Source organism: Capra hircus, chromosome 17 (genome assembly GCF_001704415.2).
Source record: "Capra hircus breed San Clemente chromosome 17, ASM170441v1, whole genome shotgun sequence".
Lineage (NCBI taxonomy): Eukaryota > Metazoa > Chordata > Mammalia > Artiodactyla > Bovidae > Capra > Capra hircus.
This window is the reverse complement of record NC_030824.1, coordinates 60,530,443-60,542,828: the sequence shown is the minus strand read 5'-3', so window position 1 is coordinate 60,542,828 and position 12,386 is coordinate 60,530,443. Positions and strand designations below refer to the sequence as shown.

At 46.1% G+C, this 12,386-nt stretch overlaps 1 protein-coding gene and 1 long non-coding RNA gene across 3 annotated transcripts in view; both read right to left on the bottom strand.

Annotated features, from left to right (window-relative positions):
- The window catches only part of ARHGAP10 (Rho GTPase activating protein 10), a 381,488-nt gene that overhangs the window by 328,588 nt on the left and 40,514 nt on the right, over nucleotides 1-12,386 (bottom strand). The gene's annotated exons all lie outside the window — the stretch shown is intronic.
- On the bottom strand, nucleotides 8,586-11,594 carry LOC108637893. Its single transcript, XR_001919412.1, has 3 exons — nucleotides 10,806-11,594; nucleotides 9,589-9,680; nucleotides 8,586-8,640 (listed from the first exon to the last, which is right to left on the bottom strand). It is a non-coding gene; the product is annotated as an uncharacterized LOC108637893 (long non-coding RNA).

The following is a 12,386-nucleotide window of genomic DNA, read 5'->3' as shown; positions in this document are numbered from 1 at the left end:
CCAAGCTGAAGGAAACATTGGGTCACCTTTGCATTCTTCCTCTTTCTTTCCTTCCAGATCTTCCTCCCAAGTCCACTGCTGAAGTGGCCCACCCACTGGACATGGCACTGCCCTTCAGCTTGTCTACACATCTCCGGCCACTTCCCCGTCTGCCACCAAATTAACAGAAAGCTAATGCCAATAACAAGATCCTGATATAATCCTCCCCTGGCTTCTCATAACCTACACTTAGGCTGGCGCTCCAGACCGCAACAAGGTTGCTGCCCAGGGCCACCCCGGAACAGAGCATGGGAATGGTGCTCCCTGGAGTTGGGAGCGATGCAGCCCGTCATCATCACCACTGGAAGGTGACTCCTCCAGCAGCATCTGATCTCCCTGGATGCTGGGGAGGATCCACAGCATCACCATCACCTGGAAAGATGGTAGAAATGCAAACTCACGGGCCCTCCTACAGACCCTACTAAACCAGAAACTCTGGGGATGGGGCCCAGAGGGGACTGATACACTGAAACCAAGAACCACTGCCCCACAGAAACCCTCTCAAAGTCTCAAACTGACTTACCCACCATCTCCAGGTTAGCAGTTGTTCTTCCTTCCGGCTCTTGTCCCGATGCTCACAGGACAACTTCCTCCCCACTATCCATACATCTCAACCTGCTCTGCCCTTCAAGGCACAGATCCAGCCCTTCTTCCACCAGCAGCTCTTTCCTGATCACCCTAACATGCGATCCTAACATGTGACTCTGTCATCTCGCTCAACACAGCCAAAAGATGACGCCACCTCCAGCCTCTAGGGTAGGGATTACAGGCGTCATAAAATGTGCCAATGTTAAGTCAAGTTGGAAGCTGCAGTCAGGAACCACGTGTGCTGAAAGACTCTGATGCTCTACCCAGGGAGGAAAACGCTATTTCAATAAGCAACATGCCAGTTTCTTTGGGAGGGCTGGAGGAGAGCAATAGCATATTTACTACCTCTCTTTCCTGCTCTAGGATCTGAACCCAAGCCTGAGACGGGGGAAAGGGCTGTCAAAGACTCAGAGACAAAACAGACTGCAGTAAGCATCACTCAGGGGGCACAGTCCCCTGCCTGCGCTCGTAACAGACAGGCCTGACTCTAACACGTCTGCGAGAGAGCAGCCCAGGGCCTGCGGACCTAGCATGTGATGCCCCAGGATAAAGCACACCGTAAACGCCACGCATATCTAAATGTTCTCCAGAATTCCACAGGTGTGCTACCCTGGGTGACATGAGGAACCAAAAACAAAAAAGAAATTTCCTATCAATAACAGTAACATCTGTCATTGGCAGATGACACCACCTTCCCTCTGTTTAACAAATCCACACACGGACTTCCCTGGAGGTCTGGTGGCTAAGAATCCACACTCTTCATGCAGGGGGCCAGGGTTATATCCCTGGTCTGGGAATCGGATCCCATATACCACAACTAGAGATCCTGCATGCCACAACTAAGATCTGGAACAGCCAAATAAATCTTTTTTTTTTTTTTTAAAGAAAGCCACACAAAAAATACCATGTCTAAGTCAGGCTCAGAGGTAACAGTTCCATCTATTTCAAACCATTTGTTCCTCTTGGTGCCAATGTTAACAAACATTTCTAACCAAGTCTTCCCTGTTACAAATCTATGTTGTTTTTAACCTCACTTACATGTCCTCAGAGGGGGCTTCCCTGGTGGCTCAGCAGTAAAGAATCTGCCTGCCCATGTAGGAGACACAGGAGACGCGGGTTACATCCCTGGGTCGGGAAGACCCCACACGCCTCAGAGCAGCTAAGCCCGTGCGCCACAACTCCAGGAGCCCGTACAGGTAGAGTTTATGCCCTGTAACAAGAGAACCCACCACAATGAGAAGCCTGTGCAGCGCACGTCGAGAGCAGCCCCTGCTCACCACCACCAGAGAAAAGCCTGAGCAGCAACAAAGACCCAGCACAGCCAAAAATAGAGAAAGAAACTTAGGTCATCATATTACTATTATTGTACTGTTTATGGAACAAGAATTCCACTGTATAACTTCATGTATGTCACTCAGATAATCAAAAGCAGAGAACACTCTTCCAGTTGCTCCCCATTCACTGTTTACAGAAGCAAAATGTCCCTACCTGGGGTGTAGTAAAGACACAGTTGGGGATGACAGGCTCATGAATCACCCCTGCAGCCCAGCCAGTGTGATTCACAGATCTGCCTGTCTGACAGGAAGGTTCCATCTCTAAGCTGTAGGTTCAGCACAAGGCCAAGTTTGAACAACACACCCTAGCCAGACAACTCTTTCCAGCCACACAAACCTTCATTCAATTGGCCAAAGGCAAGAAAATCCAATTTCCTAATGGTGTGGGAACAGACACGGATACAGAGGTGAGACTCAGACCGTCCAACAGTTCGACATAAACACACACTTGGGCCTGGAAGAAGAGAACCGACTAGGCCAGCTTACAAGAGCACTGCAGGGCTTTGCGCTGCCAGATTCAAGCCCAGCCAGCGTTTTCCCAGACTGGCCGGGGATGGAGACAGCCAAACATCTTCCCCTAAAGCCTGGGGAAGGCACTGGAAGAGAGAGAGGACGCTGGCTCTCACACACAGAGGAGGCACCCTAGAGCTGTCACCAGGCCCTGGCCAAAGGCCCCCCGTAGCTGAGCAGGAGCAGAACGAACCACACGTCATCCAAGCCTCACAGAAGATAAGAAACCGTCCAGGCCCCGGGCACATCCCCGGACCAGCTGCTCCCTGTCAAGCCGCACCTCCAAGCAGCGGCGGAGCCCCAAGACATCCTGGATGAAGCACAGATGCCTAGGGAAGCCAGAAGGCTCTGGAGACTCATCAAAAGTTCAAGGACAATGGTTCCCAGCCTGTGTGCCATCCATGGCAGGGTGGGGGGCACGCCCCCCGGTCTCTGAGGGGAGGAGAATGCTTCCCACTGAACAGGGACAGCCCTTTCAACTGCATCCGTCAGCTCTGCCACAGGGCCGTTTTCTCATCAGTGGGCTATCTGTGGCCCTCAGGGGGGTCTCCAGGAGGTGAACGTGGCAGCGAAGAAGTGTTATCTGGTGACCAAGAATTGAGAAGTCACTCTAGTTTCTAATATCAAAAGTCTTCGAGGACTTCCCTGGGGGGTCCAGTGGCCTTTGGGACTCTGCGCTCCCAAAGCAGGGGGCCCAGGTTTGATCCCTGATCGGGGAACTAGATCCCACACGCCTCAACTAGGAGTTCACACGCCTCAACTAGGAGTTCACACGCCACAACTATAGATCCCTCAAGCAGGAACTAAGCCCTGACGCAGACAAATACTTAAAAAAGAAAACCTTCTGAATAATCAAAATGTTATACATCTGGGGACTTTCTCTGCGGTCCAGAATTCCCCTTCCAATGCAGGGGACGCGGGTTTGATCCCTGGTTGGGGAACTAAGATCCTACATGCTGTGGGACAATCAAACCCACGTGCCACAACTAAAACGCCCACTTGCTGCAACAAAGACAGCCAAAAATAAACTTAAAAAAGAAGTTATACACCTGGACAATGGCAGGAGCAAACTTTTGAGGGCCTGGAAATAAATCCGAGTCTCAGTGCCAATGTGCTGTATTCATCTTCAGTGCCCTAGGGCCTCAATGTGCAAAGTGGAGGTGCGGTTTTGCTGGCGCTCAAGTGATAAAACACGTTACATCTGAGGACAATACCTGGTACAAAGCAAGCCCTCCATCAACATCCACAGTACCACCAGCATCGCTGTCTGCCCCTACCCAGGTGGGCTGCATGTTCCAGGTGTCTCTACACGATATACGTGAGAAAAATAGGAAACCAGCCTTCTGCTCCAGGGGAGAAAACAGGCTCAGTACGAGTTATTATTTGTCTCTATTTAATTGAAACCCACGTCTGCCTGTCATCTTCCCATATTCCTCGTCTGCCTCCCGGGCAAACAGAAAGGAGCCAGAAGCCATCGGAGCTGACCAGGGGGTCCTCAGTCCCCTGGTCGTGGACTGTTAACCAGTCTATGGCCTGTTAGGAAGCAGCAGGTGAATAGCAGGGAAGAAAGCAAAGCTTCATCTGTATTTACAGCCGCTCTCCACCACTCCCATCACCACCTAAGCTCTGCCTCCCATCAGATCAGCATTGGCATTAGATTTTCACACGAGCATAATAAAGGCGATGCACTTTAATCACCCTGAAAGGACAGCCCGCTGCCATCCGTGGAAAAACAGCCTTCCTTCAAATCGGTCCCTGGTGCCAAAAAGGCTGGGGATCGCTGAAATCAATGCTAATCATCGTTCTTCTCCATTAGGCCAGGCCACATTATAATATGCTGATTCAGTTCACATGAAAACAAGGTTTAGACCAGAACCCTGATACAGCTCTGAGAAAAGGTCTTAACCATCACTGGCCCTCACACAGGCCGAGACAACAGGCGGTGCTTTCTTCCAGAAAGCTCCCACCTGCCAGCTCAGTCTCTGCAGAAAGGCCATCTCTGTCGGCCCGAGATGGAGTTGGAGCAGCCCAAAGCAGGCCCATCTATTTCTGTAGGGCTCAGGACTGGCTGGGAGGATGTAAGGAAGATTTGCACCTGACCTCCATGAAGAAATGAGGACACAGAGGGCAGTTAAGGACCATCGAGGAGGAAAGAGCCACAGTTATTACCATGGAGAAGATCCCATGGACTGCAGCTGACACCAGCTCCGAGTCCTGCTGGGGCTCAGACAATGCCAAAATGTTTATCTTACCTCTGCCTCTTCACACAAGGCCAAGTGAAGAAATAAAACACACACAAGTGGCTAGCTAAAAGCATTATCCGAATGTTACACAATCTGATATACACAAACCCCAAGCTCTCAAAGTCCCAGATGGTCACTGTGCCACAAAATAAAGTCATAGGAAAAAAAGAGGCTGAGCCTTAAAGGTTTTAAAAAAAAAAAAAAAAGACAAATTAAGTATGTCATAGAAGAGAGAACACTGGAAGGAAAAAGCTTAAAAAAAAAACCCAGAAAACTTTAATCTCAAAATCGCCCTAATATCCCTCATCCTAAAGACATACTTTACACCCTACAGCACAGACCCAGGGCTGGTTCTCCACTGAAGACCCGTCCACACGAACCAAACTTGTCAAACGACCTCAGATATCTGCAGAAACAAATGATGCCACAGAGATTCCACTGAGAAGAAGACAATACTTGCCTAGCCTGGGGATCTTAGATTTCAGTGGAGAACCCAAGACAAATTAGGTCAGGAATGGAGAATCGACCTGATGTGATGAGAGTCAACTATGGGAGATACGTATGTAACTCGCCCCAAGCCGCACAGCAGAAGCAGGTGTGCACCAGCCCGGCCAGCAGGTTCTCCAGCCTGTGCTCCTAACCAGAAGTGCTGCTTCATAAACAGCTTCAAGACCTATCTCATACCACGCTCTAGAAGTGAGCAAAGACTGGAGGACTGAGAAAAGGAACCAGTCCCACAAAGGGGCTTTCAATCCTACCAACAGTCTCTAAAACGTGCCTGTTTCATTGTTGCCCAGGTTCTTAACATGCTCAGATCCTGAAGACTTGGGGTGGGGAAGCAAGAACCCTCTCCTCTCATGAGCCCCCAGGGATTCCCCAACATTCTACTGGGTTGGCCCAAAAGTTCATCTAGGTTTCTCTGTAAGATGGGACCAAAAACCTGAACGAGCTTTTGGCCAACGCAATACTTTTGACGGATGGCTTGTATTGCACAGAGCACACACTTCTGAATACACTGTTCTAAACTTTGCCTGTGAAAAACAGATCTGTTTTTAAAGCCTTACTGATGACATCAGAGCAACCCTGGAAACCACACACTAGAAAACACTACAATGTCAGTTTATGTCGTAACTCAGAAAGTAATCTTCCAGCCCACATATGGTTTTGAGTTGATTCCGAAGGCAAACTTTAAAAAATAACACCGCCTCCCAAGCTGTTCCTGGCCAGCTGGAGCCCTCCATTCTGAAGCCTTCTGCGGCCCTGTCTCTATTATTCTGGATAACGGTCCAGAAGGATGTTTATACTAGCCAGCTCCACAGTTACTTTCCATCCGATAAATATAACTTCTCAAGTAGTACTTGGGAAAGAGCAAAATTCAAACCTGGGATAAGCAGGGTGGAATAACTATAAAAGCTCTGTTAAGTATTTAAAAGAAAAAATGAGAATGCTTTGTATGTACACAGGATCATTCATGAAAACAAGGTCATACTAACCCACAATAACCCTCCTTCCTGGTGGTTCACTTGATAAAGAATCTGCCTACAATGCAGGAGACTCGGGTTCAATTCATGGGTCGGGAAGATCCCCTGGAGAAGGAAATGGCAATCCATTGCAGTTTTCTTGCTGGGGAAACTCCGTGGACAGAGGAGCCTGGTGGGCTACAGTCCATGGAATTGCAAGAGTCGGACACAACTTAACAACTAAACCACCACCAACAAACCACAATAAATAAGCCTATTTTAGAAAGGGAAACATTATTCTCAGTAATTTCAAGGAATGTTTTCTTTTATTTAATAATACAAACTCTTTTATTTTTTATTATTTGGGCGCAGGAGGCCACATTGTGCAGTTTGTGGGACCTAAGATCCCTGGCCAGGGATAATACCTGTGCCCTCCTGCAGTGAGTGCACAAGAATCCTAACCAGTGGACCACTGGAAAGTCCCAGAGAATACCTTCTTGACAACGTATTAACAGTTCCTTAATATACAAAGAAAAGTGTCCCACCAATCTAAGAAGAAAACCAAGGCAAAATGCAAAAGACACTTCCTCAGATAATCTGTACAGAAAGTCTTCTTTTGACCACGTAACTAATTTCAGAACGTAGGGGTTCCCTCAAAAATCTCTCCAAGTATATTCCCAGAGAGTTCCACTAACTGCCTGCGTCTATTGCTTTTGGAATTCTAATCAGTTCCGCCCACCCAAAGACTCAAAGTGAAATATTAAGAGATGTGAACAGCTGCACTTGGACACCACACCAAGAATAGCTTTCAGGAAACCAAGCTCCAGTTGGAAAACTGCACGGAGTACTAACCCTTCTCAACTTGAGAGGGGCACAGCATGGGAAACTCCCAATAGTGAAAATGCCCGCAAAAGCTTTTTAAGTGACATTTATAAAATACATCTTCTCTCCTAGAAGTAAATGGTTTGTAAAATTTGGGGACCATTTATACCCTGGGATTTTAAACTCGTGTATGTTTATCTGGAATTCCTGGGATGATGATGGTTTGCTAATGCCTGGTCAAACATTATCCTCCAAGGGAACATTCCCAGAGGGATTACAGCTCATTCACCAAGAGGCCAGGGCCACCGGATGCAGGTCTGAACTAAACCAGTAAGTTATCCGGAGCCCGGGGCTCATTTTCCTTTCCACCCCACACCTTGCCTTAAACTTCCAATCTGTGTGCTTTAAGGTGAGGGGGTGAAAAATACAGTCAAGTGAGGTAGAGGGAGTCAGAGTAGGGTCCAAAAAACACAAACCACGAGATCTGAAAAGTGTCCCCTGGCAGGTACACACTATTGCCAGGAGGAAATGGTGAAAGAATCCAGGGAGAGAAGGAACTCAAGTCCAGTGCTGAGTACCAGAAAAGTCTCGGACACGCCTGCCAACTTGCAAGGAAAGAAGAGCCCGGCCTGGTGCGAAAGTGGAAGCAATGCTGCCCGGGTGGACAGGGAACAGAACTAACTAGGTAGAGAGAACTAACGTCCTAGGAGAGACCAGAGGGGCTTCCCAGGTGGTGCTAGTGGAGAAGAACCCGTCTGCCAATGCAGGAGTTGAGAGAGATGCTGGCGCAACCCCTAGGTCGGCAAGATCCCCTGAAGAAGGGCATGGCAACGCACTCCAGTATCCTTGCCTGGAGAACTCCATGGACAGAGGAGTCCAGCAGGCTACAGTCCGTGCAGTTGCAAAAAGTCAGACGTGACTGAAGCGAATCAGAACACACGCACAAACACAGGAGAGACGGCAAGCAGCCGTGGAGCACAACACCAATTTGACTTCAGGAATGGAGGGAAAAGAAAAAGAATCCAGTGAAAAAAAGCCAGGAGGCATTCAAAACACAACCTCAGCAATGTGTACAGTTCACACTTGGATGGAATTTAAAGAAAGCAGGATTGCACCCCCACCTCGAGCGAAAAAGTTTATAGTGAGTGGGCGCTAAGCTGCTGGGCCAGGCCTTTGAATATATTGTTTCATTTAATCCTCACAACAATACCTCGATACTTGCACATAAATACCTTCACTGCTGCTGTGGTCCGTTGAATTGTGTCCCCCAAAATGCATGCCAATGACTTAAATACCAGTACCCCAGAAAGCGACTACTGTCTATTTGCAGATAGGGGCTTTTTAAAGGACATTAAGTTAAAATAGGATTATCAGGCTGAGCCCTAACCCAACAGTATGACTGGGGTCTTTAGAATGTCCCTAAGACACACAGAGAAAGAAGAGACTTGAAGACATGGGGAGAAGGCGGCCACACAAGAGCCAAAGCAGGCACTTTGACCCTGAACTTTCAGCCTCCAGACCTGGGAGAAAACAAACCTGTGCTTCTTTAGCCAGGCGGTCCGTGGTGCTTCGCTATGGCAGCCCAAGTAAGCCAACGCAACTGCTCTCCAGAAAATGACAGCAGGGCTCAGGGAGGCTGAGTGCCTGGATGTCACAGAGCAAAGTTGGAATCTGAATACAGGTCAAAACTCAGACCACTCTTTTCAAGTTGAGCACTTCGCCTGGCACAAAGTGCTCCATAAATACTGGCCACTCTGTTTTTTTTACAGTGTTGTATTAGTTTCAGGTATACAGCAAAATGATTTCATTATTCACATGTACAGTAAGTCCCCTACATATGAATGGGGTCTGATCTTAGAGCGTGTTCATTAGTCCAATGTGTTCTTTAGTCCGAAGTTAGTTACATATCCAACTAACACAACAGGCTATTTAGTAAGGTACTGTAATAGCTGTATAATACTTTTTACAGAAATAATACATAAAAAAACAAAAAATAAAGAAAACATCTTTAATATTGCAGTACAGTATCTTGAAAAGAATCTGCCTGCAATGCAGGAAGACCCAGGTTTGATGCAAGAGATGCAGGTTCAGTCCCTGGGTCAGGAAGATCTCTTGGAGGAGGGCATGGCCACCCACTGCAGTATTCCTGCCTGGAGAACCTCTGTCTCTTGCCTGGGACAAACGAGCCTGGCGGGCTACAGTCCATGGGGTCACAAGAGAGTCACACACAACTTAGCAACTAGACAACAACAACTGCATCCGTGATTCTATCGCTTGAAGTTAAGTTCAAAACTGAGGGAGATGCCCCAATCACACGACCGATGAGGTGGCACAGGTGAGGCCCAGTGCATGAGGTGAGCAGAGAGGGCAGAGCATCTGCTGCTGCGCACCTCCATCTCCGCACGCTCAAAGCTGCACAGTAATTTTCCCTGCTTTCTTAGGGACCGTGTGATCTGGAATCGGCACAAGGACAGGATGACTTTTCACTACCCTTCATTTCGATCATTCTTAGTCCAAAGCTGTACTCCACAAACCACGGTCAGGGAAAGGTGGGAGGCACTTCAGGTTCCTCATTTCCTCATATTTTCTTACCTCAGAACAGTTCTTAATTCCAGCCACTGCTTTTTTTCCACCAGAATAACGAAGGAAAACAGGTTCCACCAGAGGCATCCATCCTATGGTTTCTTATGTGAGCAAATGGGGCATTTCAAAAAGGAGAAAACAATATCACAAACAGATTTTCAATGTTCTAACCATTAGAAGGCATTAAATGTGTGACATGACAGCTAGGACTGGATACAATTTAATCTTTGATGACTCAAAGAGGTTTTCACGGATCCTCAGGGTAATTACTATAAGTATTAATCATCACTACAGAAAGAACCTCAACTCAGGGAAATTCCAGGGTAACAGGGTGCCAGCCAACAGGGACTTTACTATATAAAGGAAAGCTCTGTGGTTTGCATTTAAAAGAAAAGACTTGATGCATGGTTTGTTTTTAATGTTTGTCTCATGGACTGTATTCCATGGGGCCGCAAAGAGTCGGACATGACTGAGCAGCTTTCATTTTCACTTTTATGATTAAAACAATACAGAATACGGACATATATAAAGACTTAGATCCATATAAAATGTATACTTAATTTCTAATTAGGGATTTACCTTAACTTTAAAATTACGAGCCATGATGGGTAACTTTCATTTTCCCTTTCTTCCTCAAGCACATTTACTGAGTAATTCCCCTGGAGACCAGAACTACTATCCTGGTGAGAAAAATGCCTCATCATTGAAACAGATTGGTGGTACCTTAAGCTGCTCTGCAGTTTCTGAAAGCAATGATGGTATCACCACTGCATAATTTACTTTCCCCTATGTTTAAGTACTTAAGTACTGATACAATATTTAAATCAAAGTGTTCACAACACATAAAAGTTGACATCTCATTCTTTTATTTTCCACAGTTTCCATCACCCATTTCAACTCAAAAACGGCAAACGTATGTTTGGAAAAAAACAGAAAACTTGGCAGAGAAGATTCCTGGAATGAACACTTTCATAATGAGAATATGCTCAAGTTTCTTCTTCCTGAGAAAACTTGGTAAGCAAAATTCATTAAATCCAAAACTGGAAAGACTTTTTCTTAAATAGGGAGACTGCTGCAATAGGAATCCACGGTAGGTGACTGACACGTCTGTGCACCGATGTTAAAATAGAGGACCTTTAGGATTATTTGGCCATAGGCTCACAAAGTTTCCAGACACTGAAAACCATCAAGACGTGCTGGACAATACAAGAAGGCAAAATACTTACTGCCACGCTCCTCTCTATACAACCCGCTCAGCCTGAAATCAGGCTGGCAACAGTTGGGAGCAACAGTCGGTTGGGTTTGAAGGAGAGAGTGCCTGGAGAGGAAAAAGACACCACCCTGAGGAAAACTGCATGGAGAAAGCAACTTCCACCAAAATTATGAGCCTCTCGGGGGCAGGAGCCATATCCTACCCTTCCCTGAATATTCAGCAGCTCAATTACAGATGTTTATCCAGTGTTTGATACGTGATCTAATCCATTAGATGTTTGAAAATCATCCTGAAATAGTTGATAAATAAACTATTAAGAAGAAATAATCTGGGACTTCCCTGTTGATCCAGTGGTCAATAATCCGCCTCCCAACACAGGGGTCGCACAGGTTTAACCTCTGGTCAGGAAACTAAGATTCCACATGCCAGGGAGCAACTAAGTCTGAGAGCCACAGGCATCGAGTCCACACACCACGAGGAAAAATCCCACAGGACACAGCTAAGACCCTGCACAGCCAAACATTTAAGAAAAACCATAATAAAAAAAGGAATAATCCATTAATTACACTGTAATTTCCGTGCCTTAAGACTTACACCATTTTGGGGGGAGGAGGCATACCCCAGTATATTCATAAATAATACACTTCATGATTCTATCGTCATTTATCTGGGCTCCTTCATAAATAAAATACTCTAATTTATTGGTCTTAATTATTTAAGACCAGTTCTCTTGAGCATTCAAATATATTATTCTCCAGTTCCCCTACCCCCATTATGACTGCTTTGAAATTTGCAACTCATGCTGGGCAAAGAAAAGACTCCGGGTGAGCAGAAGCCACAGGTTAGAAGGAGAAAACTGTCAAGTTTTTCATTTTATCTTTAGCATGACTCTTGATAATTTCTTGAAATATTCTGTCTTTACAGGAACAAATACAGCTTTTTTTAACGTAGTGACAGGCAGGTCTCAGTCATCTCACATTACTCAAAATTCTGACACGAGATTTGCAGAGAGACAAAGTTATCATCCAGAGTGTCTACATAATTACTTCCCTGTAGGGTTAAAAAACAGATACAGCTCACACAACGTTAAGGCTTCATGTGTATTTCATGCAGTCAACTTTAATTATAATAAGTTAAAATAATATTCTGCAATATTTATCTTTGAGAAGTTAGACAGGTTTGAGAAGAGAGGTCCTAAAAATAAAGTTAAGAATCAATAAGCTTAAACCACACTCAACAGGCTTCTTTACTGCCAGACTTCTTTTTAATATAATCACATGTACTACATATCCCCAAGGCAGGACACCGCATATCATGAGTTACAGGACGATGTTTACTTCAGATGCTGATTTCAAGCAGCTTCTTTCTATCAGCACTAGCATTCCCCCGTCCCACCCCCGAAAACATGTTGGGAATTGCTGGACTAGCTCTTATCTCGTGTGTTACTTCGAAAGGCCTAACAAAAGATATGCCCGTTCCTCTGCAGCCTGTCAGTGAGAATGGTTGTGGCGTAAGTCACACACACACCCCCTTGATGTTCTGACATATACTTAACTATAGTAGTGAAAGTGAAGTCGCTGAGTCGTGTCCGGCT